The sequence below is a fragment of the Bos javanicus genome, chromosome 9 (assembly GCF_032452875.1).
Source record: "Bos javanicus breed banteng chromosome 9, ARS-OSU_banteng_1.0, whole genome shotgun sequence".
Classification (NCBI taxonomy): Eukaryota; Metazoa; Chordata; class Mammalia; order Artiodactyla; family Bovidae; genus Bos; species Bos javanicus.
In genome coordinates, this window is record NC_083876.1 from 52,946,221 (window position 1) to 52,959,468 (window position 13,248).

At 40.7% G+C, this 13,248-nt stretch overlaps 1 protein-coding gene across 1 annotated transcript in view; it reads left to right on the forward strand.

Moving 5' to 3' along the window:
• The first annotated feature begins 8,051 nt into the window (after window positions 1–8,051).
• GPR63 (G protein-coupled receptor 63) overlaps window positions 8,052–13,248 on the forward strand; it is a 67,598-nt gene continuing 62,401 nt past the window's right edge. Inside the window, exon 1 of the mRNA XM_061427782.1 lies at window positions 8,052–8,140. The gene's annotated coding sequence lies outside the window, so the exon portion shown is untranslated. The remainder of the gene's footprint in view (window positions 8,141–13,248) is intronic.

The following is a 13,248-nucleotide window of genomic DNA, read 5'->3' on the forward strand; positions in this document are numbered from 1 at the left end:
AGGATAATCATTTTTTATTAGTGATTTTTATCCTAAAATGGAGGTTTTTGGCTTACTTCCAAGAAAAACAAAATATTCAAACAAAATTCCTTTTAGCTCAAATACATGCTTATATTTTTAAAAAGCTAAAATACTGAGATTTTATAATTTCTAAATAGTTATAACTTCTAAATATAATTTAAAAGTTCTTTGTAAAGCCAATTATAGTTGTTTTAAAAAATATCAATTGTATTAAAAACAAGTCATTACGAAACAGATAAAATGGGATTTCCCTAGTGGACTAGTGGTTAGGACTCCTGAGATTTCACTGCTGAAGTCCCGGGGAGAGAAGACAGAAAAAGTGATAAAACTTACTATCACCAGGGTAAGAACCACTTCTCTTGTTAAAAAATTCATGCTGAAAACAATAACCCCTGACTGTCAATGACACTGATATTGAATATTGTTAATTATATTTCTAAGTGGAAAATTTTCACATCTGCTGCCTATTATGCCACAATTTTCTAAAAGGGAATGTGATAAAAGAATACCTAGAAAATATAGACTCTGTGCCATTAGTAATAGTGTAACATGCACTGACGTTTACTTCATATCAGAGACTAAGTGTTTTAGATCAATGTCTTAATCCTCATAACACTTCATTCTTATTTTCAATTTACAGACCAAGAAAGTGAGGGTTGAAGAGGTTAATTAATCTCCTTGTGTCCCTCCATCATGGTGGTACTAGAAGAATTTGTGATTATCAAACGCCAAAGGATTCACTTATCCGCTTCACTACCTTTCATTTTTAGTGAAGTCCCTGCACAGTTAGGCTAGCAATGTGTGAGCTATGAAGCTTCGTCCTGCTTCTACAGATAAAAGGTAGAATCTCAAAACTCTTGGTTGCTTATGAAATACCTTTGTGAATTTGTTGTATCCTCAAAGTAGCTGTACTTTTTATTCCTTTGAGATTTTAAAAATATTGACCAAGTTTTTAAAACTTAGCTTTATCTAAAGAATACCCAGGCTAGTGATGTGCTTGTTACATTTTCTAATTCATAACAAATTAAATACACATAGTAAAGGTTATCCTCTCCTAAAATTGAATCTTGTGCTAATATAAGTCCAGACACCAGTGTTGGAGAAACACTGGACTAAGACGAAGGCCAAAAGCAGGCTGACTGGCTGCTCTCCATCTCCTCTGACTGGTCTTGGCCTGCTGCATTTACCACTGCAATGTTCATTTGGTGTATGTGTGTTTGTGTGTTCACGCTGGAGTATCCACCTTCTCTGGGGGGAGGGGACGGTGTGATGGGGTAAGATGGGGAGGGAAAAGGCCAAGACATTATGTCTTCATTGCAGCTTACGAAAAAGATAGGAACATCCACCCAGTTGGTCTCTATGGACTTACCTGTAGACTTCACCATGGGCATACTAAGGTGGAGGCAGCCAAAGCTAGTCATTGGATTGTTATCGGGGCACAGAGACACTTGTAGGGGGCACCTGCAACACAGAGAGCAAGCTATGTTGGGGGATCGAGTACTTTTCCCGCAGAAGTGAAGTGAAGTGAAGTGAAGTGAAAGTCATTCAGTCATGTCTGACTCTTTGCGACCCCATGGACTATAAAGTCCATGGAATTCTCCAGGCCAGAATACTGGAGTGGGTAGCCTTTCCCTTCTCCAGGGGATCTTCCCAACCCAGGGATCAAACCCAGGTTTCCCTCATTGCAGGCGGATTCTTTACCAACTGAGCCACAGGGGAAGCCCAAGAATACTGGAGTGGGTAGCCTATCCCTTCTCCAGGGGATCTTCCTGACCCAGGAATTGAACTGGGCTCTCTTTGCAGGAGGATTCTTTACCAACTGAGCTATCAGGGAAGCCCACAGAGTCCCTCCTTTTGTCCAATCCTACCCCACTGAAGCAAAAGGATTGGCTTTAGAGCTTTGTCTCCACTGTGCACTGACTTAAACCATGTCTTGAATGTGACTAGTAACTATTGGTCAAAAATATTATAATAAAAGACTTCTGGGACTTCCCTGGTGGTCCAGTGGTTAAGACTTTGCCTTCCAATGCAGGGGGTGCAGGTTCAATCCCGGGTTAGGGAGCCAAGATCCCACATGCCTTGCAGCCAAAAAACAAAACATAAAGCAGAAGCAATATTGTAACAAATTCAATAAAGACTTAAAAAAAAATAAATAAAAGACTTCTGAGCCTAAAACCTTGTTTCTAAATATATTAAAGATGTACCAAGGCCCACACTTACATATATTTATCACTGCCCTGTTGGTGAAACCATGAGAAGGATTTTAATAAAAGATCAACTCAACATCCAATACATCAAAACACAGAGCTTTTTTAAAAATAATAACTTTGTTAGGGGACTTTCCAAATATATATACACAATAATGGGAAGTAAGACATAATAAACCTCCATGTATCTGTCCCCAGCTTCATAAATTAATCAGTCATTTTCATCTATTCCTCCTCCTATTTTTTACAAGATTATAGAATTCTTCAGTATGTACCTGTGATGAAATTTCTGTTTTATATGTAATTGTGATGTTATTATCACATCTAACATAATTAACAATAATTCTTTTATAGTATCTAATACTTAGTTTATAACCCGCTTGTCCTGTTTCAAGGATTCTTTTCATAGGTGGTTTGGTCAAAATAGAACACAAAGTCCACACACTGCATTTCATGATTATTATTCTTTTTTATTTTTGTCCCTACCTCGAAACATGTGGGATCTTAGCTCCCTGACCAGGGATCAAACCCTTGCCCCCTGTAGTGGAAGCACTGAGTATTAACCCCTGGACTGCCAGGGAGGTCCCATTTTGATTATGATTCTTAAATCTCTTGTGTTCTTTTATAATTGGCCCCCTGCTTTTTCATGACATTGATTTGGCAGGGAAGCAAGGTCATTTTTCTTATTGACTGTTCAACATTCTAGATTTGACTGATTGTTTCCCTGAGGAAGTTTGTAAACTTAATCCTCTGTTGTATTTCCTATTAGGTCTAGAGGCTTGATTAGATTCAGAGTCAGGCAAAAGGACCTTACAGTGGTTCTGGGTACTGATTTTGTCTTATCATGAATTACATGTCTGGGTGTTGGATTTTTTTTTTTTTCCTTGTTCTTTCTTACTTAGTCGCTTCCTCTCTTTGGCAAGATTCAAAATTATGCTATATTTATTATCTTTGTCCAACCAAAAAAAAAAAAAAGTTGAGATTTACATAGACAAAATGACTAGGTGGAATACCAGTGCTTCTGAGTCTCTTGCATAGTCTGTATTTGAAGGAAGCTTTTCCTGCTTCATACACAAAGGGATTGACTGTACAAGGGAAAATGTGTAAGATAGGAACACTTAGGGATTACTGAATGTAAAATTACAAAAAGCACATCATTAATTACTATATTTAGAAGCGAAGTTATTAAAAGTCAGGATGAAAATAGCTGAAATGTAATGAGTCATTTGCTAATTATTTAGCTTATGGATTTCCAATGCCATTTGCTTCCAGCTCTTTTCCTCTTCCTTAGGGAATTTTTGGTGGCATTTCACTGCCTTTTAACACCTCCAGAAACTACTGTATGCTGATAAGTAACCATAAATTGTACATGTGGAGAGACACATAAGAGATTATGACTCAGGATCCATGCTGTGTCATTGACTGAGATAAACAATGAGCGGATTGCACCAGAGTTGAAGATTTTTAGAGCAGAAAGTTAGAATTCTGATGACTATGTAGCATGTTATCTATTGCTTGGTAAAGAAATAGAAACATAAATCATAAGGTCAATGTTCTCACTGAAGAGATACAGTGTACCACCATGCTTCTCAGGTACTAGATGTGTTCAACTATGGGTCTAGCCCATGGGTTTGTAGCCACAACTGTACCTGGGCAGCTTTTAAACTCACTGATGCCTGGACTCTATCCCAGAACTAAGTCTGGGTCTCTGAGGGTGGCATCGGTATTTTGTAGAAACTCTTCAAGTGATTCTAATATGCAGCCAGGGCTGAAAATCTTCAGTATAGCCAGCAAATAAGAGGTACCATTTGTAGGTCTTATTCTGTAAAAAACTGTGCTGGAGGGACTTCCCTGTGGTCCAGTGGTTAAGACTCTGTGCTCCCAATTCAGGGGGCCTGGGTCTGATCCCTGATTTGGGAACTAGATCCACATGCTACAACTGAGAGCCTGCATGCCACACCTAAAAAAATCCTGCATGCCGCAACAAATATCTGGAGTGCTGCATCTAAGACCTAGAACAGCCAAAAAAAAAAAAAAAAAAGTTGTGCTGAAATCTCTTGCACAGAAGGAAAACGATGCTTGAAGACATGTTATTCATTCACTCTTTTGCTCTGAAGTGTTTCACACCATTCTGTCTGGATTCAGAACTATGGCTTTTGAAACCTTTTTGAAAGTGACCCCAAGCAAGACATGAAATTTACATCATAACTTAGAACACAGAAGATAATGAAACTAGTTTAACAAATAATCTTATTAAGTATGATGCACTCTGATATTTTTCATTTTGCTTAATTTAAAAAATACTGGTCAAGCAACTATTGAAGCCCATGCACCTAGAGACTGCTCCATAACAAGAGAATCCACCCCAATAAGAAGCCCGGACACCCCAACTAGAGAGTAGATCCCTGCTCACTGTCGCTCGAGAAAGCCCACATGCAGCAAGGAAGACCCAGCACAGCCAAATAAATAAATAATTCTTTAAAAAAAAAATACTGGTTAAAGTCTACTAAAATAATTTCATAATCTGCAGTTTGAAATACTCTCCTAAACCATGACAGTGCAGATTTCCTTACAGTCCAAATTTCCTTTCAGTCCAAACACATGGCAAGACCTTTTACCCATCAGTGCCTTCATTTTTTTCTTTTTTGGCTGTGTCGGGTCTTAATTTAGATATGCTGGCTCCAGTTCCCTGAGCAGGGGTCAAAGCCAGACCCCTTGCATTAGTCTGGGTCTGGAGTGCAGAGTCTTAGCCATTGGACCACCAGGGAAGTCTGTTTCTGCATTTTTTAAGGACCATCAAGTTGGTTCCTAGCTGAAAAGCATTTCCAAGACTACTTCAGCTCATTGCGTCTCTTATTTCAATGCCTATAGTTAACACAGACTCATCATGCCTTTCTGTACACTAACATGATACACTGTGATGCTCTGAAAATTTGTCCTATATCTTAGATGTGGTCATGTCTCCTTGACTAAATCTAACCTCTTGAGGGCAGTGATCATGTTATATGCTTTTGCTTCTTTACTTTGTGAAATATCTAGCACAGAGCAGGGCAGATCACAAACTAAAAACAGCCCTATGACCCCAGACAACCCAATCTCTGCTTTTAAATCTTCCTCCTTGAAATAAAGGGGAATGTTTTAGGTTAATCCTGAAGGTTCCTCCAGGTTTTTAAATCTATTTGTCTGGAATATCTATGAACTAATTCTATAAATACAAAAATGAAGGAAGAATACATTAAACATTTTTATCAGCAACCAAAGAGAAGTTCTTGTGTGGGAAGAAGGCTGAAATTATTTGGCATTTTTGATAGGCAAAATATAAACTCCTCCGTGCTATCTCTGAAAAGATAATGAAGAACTTATTGGAGTTTGGAAATGGAGTTGGGCCCTGTGTCACTTGGATACTGAAATGTGATTATTCATAGGCTTCATTTTTTTTTCAAGTTGAATGTATATTCATGGACTCTTATAATTGATTATATAATAACAAGGCTTAGCAATGAATGAGGGGTTGAGGGCGTCTTGGAGGCAGAAGTAGCATGATTTAGGGAAAAAAATTATTGAATACAATTACAGCTTAAATATTGTTTGTTTTTTTTTTGCAAGTGGTTTGTTAATATTACTGAGGTCCTTCTGAGTGGCTTCTGAAGCCAAAGGATGTAACTGGTTGTGCCAATTACTTGTATTCTTCTGAACCAGAGGCTATAGGGAGAGAGGCAGAGAGGTAGGTGCTTTGTATGTGTGTGTGCTTTGGGGAATGGGACAGGTGGGGAACTGGTTGTCTATAGACTCTACCTGTTTAATTTTCATTTCATCTTTGTTAACAACAGTAAGTGTCCTTTGGGAAACCTCCTCTTTCCTGCTCAGCCCATGTGGTTTGCATGTATATTAGGGGGAAGGCACCCAATCTATCTCTCTTGACCTTTCTCAGCCATAGGCAAATGACGAAACCTGGCAGTGCATATTCCAGTCTGTGGTTTTAATGGTTAGTCCAGAGATGGGCAGAGGATCCAAGTGAGCCCAGGGAGACTCATTCCTTGGCTTGCTTTCTTGTTAATGAGACCAATTGCTAAGGAGGTGGGAGGAGGAGAAAAGCCTGGGGCTGTAGGTTTAGGCCTTGATTAGAGAAGATAAAACCCGTGCAATGAAAGCACAACCATGATATGAAGAGAAATGAAGTCCCAACACTCTTTGAACTCCTGGAAAAAAAAGAAAAAGGATTCTAAAAAGCATTTTAATTTTTTTTTGCCAGTTCTACTCTTGGGATTTCAACCTCCTTCGCTGTAGGCTTTCAAAAACCAGTTTGATTCAGGTACCTATTACATCTAACTATCCTGACTAAACAAGACTTGATCATGAAACCAGTATAGCTTCACTCTTGCTCACTACTAACCTCCTCTCTCATCTTATCTTTGGCCTGACAGCACCATCTCTCCTGCTTTTATAAAGCCCCAAAGTTGTTTCCTCTCCATCTGGTAAGAAAGTTTCCTCCAACCTTTTGTATATTGCTTCCCACAAGTTCACATGTGCTTGTTTCATAACTGCTGGTGGCAGGAGGGGAAGAAATGAGGTCCAGTCTCAGGCAACTGATTCCAGTGCCTTGGTGGAATTAGAAAATACCTCTCCCTGAGTTTCCCCTTGCCCCTATTCTTTGGAGACCAGGCTGGATCTTAATCTTGAATTGCCTGCCCACGGTCACCTCAGCCAGAGGACACTGTGAAGGGTACAAATGACACAAACTCAGGCCTCACAGTATTAAGAAGCAAGAGTTGGGAGTCAAGAGGTGAAAAACAAGCTCTCTGCTGCCACACCCACTGTTTCTGTGGTCTCTTCCTGGGGCATTGATAGCTGCTGATGCTGCGTCTCTGGGCATCCCCACACTGGGCACGGTCCATGTTGCTCTTAGCAGTGATCACAAATGTGGGTGAGAGCTGGAAAAACAGTTATCACTTGTCACTTGAAAGCATCATCGCCAGTATCATTTCGATCTTAAGGTGATATCTTTTCTGAGGGGCCTTCCAAGAATTCAGTTGGGTGCTCTTTACAGCCAGTCTTTGCTGTAAAGCAAAAAAGCCAGTGGTTCAAGAAGTCCAGTGGGAGGCCACCTGGCCATTGACTATTGGACGAGAACAGCGCACATAGTAAAGCAGAGCATTTAGCAAGTCTCCCATGCCACACATAAGTGACACGTTCAGGGGCCAGTCTAGGGGCCTCTGAAATCTTCAGTTATTTCAGTCTCCTGCGCTCCCAGGGCTGGGGTGAGACTCTCATCACTCTGTTGGAGATAGAGGAAGAAAAAGCAGGAAACACAGGACGAAACGCTATTCCAATGGGCAGTCGCCAGCGGCGCGCATGGGCTTTGGGGGCGTAGGTGTGCGCGGCGCCGCTGAGGGGGCGGGAAGACAGGACCCCAAAAAAGGATGGGAGAGGTTAGGAGAAGGGGTGAAGTTCTAACACAGTCGTGGGGCGCCAGCCAACGGCGAGGGCAGCCGGCCGGTGCCGGGTCCCAGCACTTGCCCTATTTTTGTCCAGGCGGAGCGGCGACCAGACCCTGCGGAGAGCGGGGGCGGCCCTCTCAGTCTTTGCGGTTCCTGCCCCTCTTGCCCTGCCCCCTCCCCCTGGCCGCCGTCCTAAAACGCGGCGGGCGCCTTTAAGAGGGAGCTCGGTTACCCTGGGGGCGGGAGCCCCTCGGCAGAGAGCGAGGCTGCGGCGCTCTCCGCGATGCTCCTCACTTTCTGCTCCTGCTCCCGCCGCCGCTGCCGCCACCCTCGCCTCCTCCTCCTCCGCCTCGAAGCGTCGTTTTCTGCAGCCGGGGAGAGAAGTGCTATGTCAGGAAAGTTCCGGGAGGGACTGGCTGGGGCCATGCTCCCCGGGCTCTCCTGCAGGCGCCCGCGCGCAGCTCTTTGTACGAGGTGAGGCGTGGGGTCCCCGGCCCCCCGGGGACAGGTAGCCGTCCGTGGGGAGCGCTTCGATTCGCCGCGGTGGGAAGGGTTGTGGGGTTGGGCGGAGTGTGAGGCGGGGGACGAGGCCGGTGAGACCGAAGTTGTGCCGGAGAAGCTTGGGTTTTCGGGAAGGTTTTTACAGCTGGACTCGAGGGATTTCGGCAGCCGGCGCCACACGGTGGGGCCCGGCCAGGACTCGGTGGCCCCGGGCCCCGCCTCGCCTCCCCTCCCGACGCCCCCTGCCCCGGCCCCTGCCCGCCCGAACCGTGAGGCCTTCGAGGAAAGCGCTCGGCTGCAGGTCGGCACCCAGTGCCGGGTTTGTCTCTGCCCGGCTCTCCCCTGGAGATGCTGCGAAGTGCTGGGAGTGAGAGGAAGGGGATGGAATCCTCCTGAACTTTTACACTGCGGGCTCCTCACTCCTTAGGGATGCAGTTCACCTGGTTTGCCCAAGTCGGAGGACTCCTTCCAGCTCCAGCAGTTCGGAGAGGTTGCCTTTTACATGTGGGTGAGCTTTCGGCGCTGTGGTCCGTCTCTCAGCTTTGATCGGGCTTCAGCATTGCATTGATTTTAGTCCTCATTCCTCCGCCCCTTTTGGGATTTTTTTTTTTAAGAAAAAAAAAAAAAATCCTGGAGGATTAGGGTGCTGAAATAAACAAGCAAACAAAACAACAAAACCCAACAATGTATTTTTATGAAATTTACCCCCAAGGCTGACTGAAATGTTCCAAGTGATCTTTTTAGTCCTCATGAAATATTTAGTCTTGATCTTAACACTTATGAAAGGCAGGTATCCCTGTAGTAGGATGCAGTATTTTTTTTGGTGGTGAGATGAGGTTTAAAGCATGTTTTGTTAAAGAAGGATTTTTTTGTTTATTGGTGAATTTGGTTTTCATTATATCTTAAATTAAGAAGACTCCAACTAATTTTAGGAGTAATATTTCTAAGAATCTGAAGCAAAACCTCATATTTCTTGCATAATCCTTCTTGCTTCAGGCAATTTTACTCTTGGATAAAGTTTGTAATAGATGTAATTATTTGATGAAACCTAATATATAAGTTCATTTATTGCCCAAATGGCTAAGTTTCTTTTTTCATGTATCCTGTGGGTAAAGGAAGCCCATTTTCTCACATTGCCAGTTCTCTTCCACCCCTGTCTATCCCTGTTTCTGTCTTCTTCACTCACATTCTATACATCCGATGTCATATGTAGATCACAGGTGCTGATGGCAAGTCCCTATACTTTGTAAAGTGTTGAATAGCCAGATTTTAGTGATGTAATTGATTATATCCAGATTATTTTGAAAAATAAAAATAGAATGTGAAAGCTTTAAAGAATAGTGTCATGAAGTATTTTAAATTCTCAGGTATATGCTTTACATGTAACTTGTGTGTAGAAAAATGTACTGCAGAAATAGGGGGTATGGTAGGAGACAACTTTACTTGTAGTGGGGAAGTTTTGAAAGAAAATCATTCTAGAATAAACATTAATATAACTTTTTGTTTGGGATATAGATTTTCATTTCTGAGCACAGTTTTGTCACTCTGCTGTCAAATATGTTAAAACCTTGAAAAAAGAACTCTTCATCTCAAGCATTTTCTGAAAATTTGTAGCAAACTGAGCATTCTTGGAAAAATTTTGCTTAGAAAAAGTCACATACTTAAAACCCACACTGCAGTTACTATTTTGCCTTAAGTTTTCTGGACTCCAGGCAAGAAAATACTGCATTCAGAAAGAATTGGGGGTTCTAAGGTGGATGTGACTTATTTCCTAGAACTGTGTGGATTAATATGAGTACCTTGAGATTTGGTATGTGATTTATTTGATTGAGATGATGGTTTTGTGAATTTTCTTTTTGAAACTAAATGTGTATTCACATATATATCACATATACATGTCACAAAATTCTTATCTATCTATAGATGTGGATATTCATATATTTCTGCATCTCTTTATATCTATAAGAGGGTAAACTGTTCAGGGACTCAGTAATACTCCTGCACTAAGAATAGCAGATCTAAAAGATGAGAAACTGAACATGTTTCTGGCTAGGGCTTGTCATTGATTTTAGCAATTTTCATCAGTATCAGATAAGTTAAAAGATACTGTGTTTTCCAGCATGTTCTTGTTCTCACACCAGGCTTGAGCCAGGGAGCCATATTCCAGTGGTCCTAACTCCATATTTTTAAAATGGACTGAGTTATCATACAATTGGTTGATTGGATCAGGCATTTCTTAAGCTTCAGTAATTTATCGTCAGTAGAGGAATCCTGGCAAAATTTAGCTTGTCAATATAGTGTTTTCTTCTTCTAATTACTTTCAAGTATTCCCTGTTGGTCTGGGACTTAGAGAGTAAACCTCAATAGCATGGGAGATAAACCTTGGGTCAGTTTTGGTGCTCTAGTTTGTGAAGTGATGTCTTGAGTATTTGATATGAGAGAGATACCCATTTATACTTGGGAAAATGATACATTTGATACAGTGCTTCAATCTCAATAAACAAAACTTTGGAATATTTCTTACATTTTCCACAGCTGAAGCTGCTGCATCTCAGCATATATATGAAAATTAGAAATGAAATGATTTTTTAGACATTTTTTTCACTTGCTGGGCATTTACCAGAAATGAGTTTATATTTGCTGCAAGTTTCCTTTACTTTGTTGCTTGTGGCAATTTTTTCTTTTTCCTTATTTTTTTTTGCTACTGTGATGTGTATCAGAGAAGGCAATGGCAACCACTCCAGTACTCTTGCCTGGGAAATCCCTGGCAAGAGTACTGGTAGGCTACAGTCTATGGGGTTGGGAAGAGTCGGACACAACTGAGTGACTTCACTTTCACTTTTCACTTTCATGCACTGGAGGAGGAAATGGCAACCCACTTCAGTATTCTTGCCTGGAGAGTCCCAGGGACGGGAGCCTGGTGGGCTGCCATCTCTGGGGTCGCACAGAGTCGGACACAACTGACGTGACTTAGCAGCAGTGATGTGTATATTTAGGATGAGTTCTTAGTGTTTACTTGAAATGGACAGTGCTGTGTTTCACAGAGTGTATTTTGTGTATTTTCAGCTTAAAAAATAACATTTGAAATGTTTGACTATACGGGTGAGATCACAGACTTTCAGAATGATGGGATCTTGGTCCATTACAGTTTCAGTTTCCTGGGAATTTTCTGTTTAAGGTCAGACGCGGCCCTGATTTGAACTGGATGATCTACAAAATAGGTACTTTTGCAACCACAAAATGTGGAGAACATTCCAAATAATTTGCAATGTGGGTAGCCCAACATGCTTTAGTGTTTAGTTGGCTTGAGGCAGTGTGCCATGCTTGTAAAAAATGGTTTTTGAAGCTGACAGCAAGCTGTTTCATTCTTTGAGTTTGACACTTAGGATAAAGTGCCTTTTAGCCTCTGTGCCAGTAAATATGGACAGGATTGGTATTACTAATAAAAGTACTTTTGTTCCCGTTTCTGTATAATAGATTCAGAAAACTCAAGCATGAAATAGCTTAATATACTAGGAAACTCATTCATGTTAATTCAAAATGTAATGAAGGTTTGAGAAGGTTGGATTTTAACAGAGCTTTCAAGTCCTGGGCAAAAGAGTGTATATTTGCAGTTAGGAGGATCATCTAGTGGTCACTCTATTGAAATTAATAATGACATTATTATTAACAGTATTTCCTTTGAGTGATAAACCTCCCAGGCCCAACTTTGATTAAAAACATCCCCACTGTGCCAATCACCTAGCATATATATTAATTGATTCTTAATCATTTGAAACCCTCATGTGTCATTGTTGTCATAAGCTTTAGGTACCTTTGGTTTTTTACTGAAGCTTCTTGATTAACTTCTTTTCTATCAATTGGTGGAGCCCAGTCTACATCATTAAAGCTGCTTTTTTTTGGCTGTGTTGGATCTTCTATTAGTAGTTGCAGTAGGTAGGTTTAGTTGCCTTGGGGCAAGAGGGATCTTAATTCCCAGACCAGGGATTGAATCTGTGTCCCCTTTATTGGAAGGGGGATTCTTAATCACTGGACCACCAGGGAAGCCCCTTCATTAAAGCATTTTAAAATACGTTACACAATTTTTTTTTTTTTTAACATGAAAATGTCTAAGGATTTGCTTTGGGGAGGGAGTGCAGCAGAAGTGACATGATTCATTTCTGTATTGTAGCTCTTACCTTCCAAAGGAAGGCGTTTTCACCTCTTCCTTTTTATTTTAAGCAAAAACAAATGCATAGGTAATTTTAGAGAAAGAACATTTGCAGGCATTTAAAGATGCTTGAAGTTTCAATCAAAATAAGGGTTTCAGCTCTGAGTTACCTAAGAATAAGTCAACGTCTGCACCAGGTGTTCATTACAGTTTCTGGCTGAGTGTCTGCTGCTGATCTAAGTTGGGATCCTGGGAAGCTATAGATTCAAAGAGAGTTGATATGAAAAGGGGCTAATTCCAGGCATAGCATCTATTGCCTTCCAGAGCAAAAAATATTTGCCTGAGTGTCTACTTCTAATAAAATCAACTTTTCATCATTTTAGCTTGTTTTTTCCATTTCCTCTAGGCTATAAGTGAAATATGGTGTTTTCATTTTTGATTAACCTTCCACTTCTAAAGTTTCACACTGTTCAGGACTAGCTTTTAAGACTCTGAGCTTGTTCCTAGCAGTACTTTCCAAATGTTTTCCCTTCTTTTGAATTATTGAGTTCTTTAATGATACATTATGAGTTTTGAATTTAAGGTTCCTCCATCTTCCTTAATAGGCCTTGGTTGAATTTACTTCTACTTAAAGGTGCACTGATGTTGGTCACTTCTCATTTTTGTGTCTATATTTTATGTATAGTTGCTCTTATAAGGTTTCAAATCTTTATTCTTTATTCGTATGTGTGAAAAATTTAGAAAATCCAGACAGGCCAAAAAAGGAAAAGAGGAATTACACCTATTAACATTTTGATATATATTTTATGTGCATAAAGAAAAAACTTTCATTTTCTTAAAATGATACTTACTATTTTGTTTCTTTTAAACTTTCATACAAAGATGAATCACATCCCATATCATAGAATGATCTTCTGTAGCATGTTTTGAA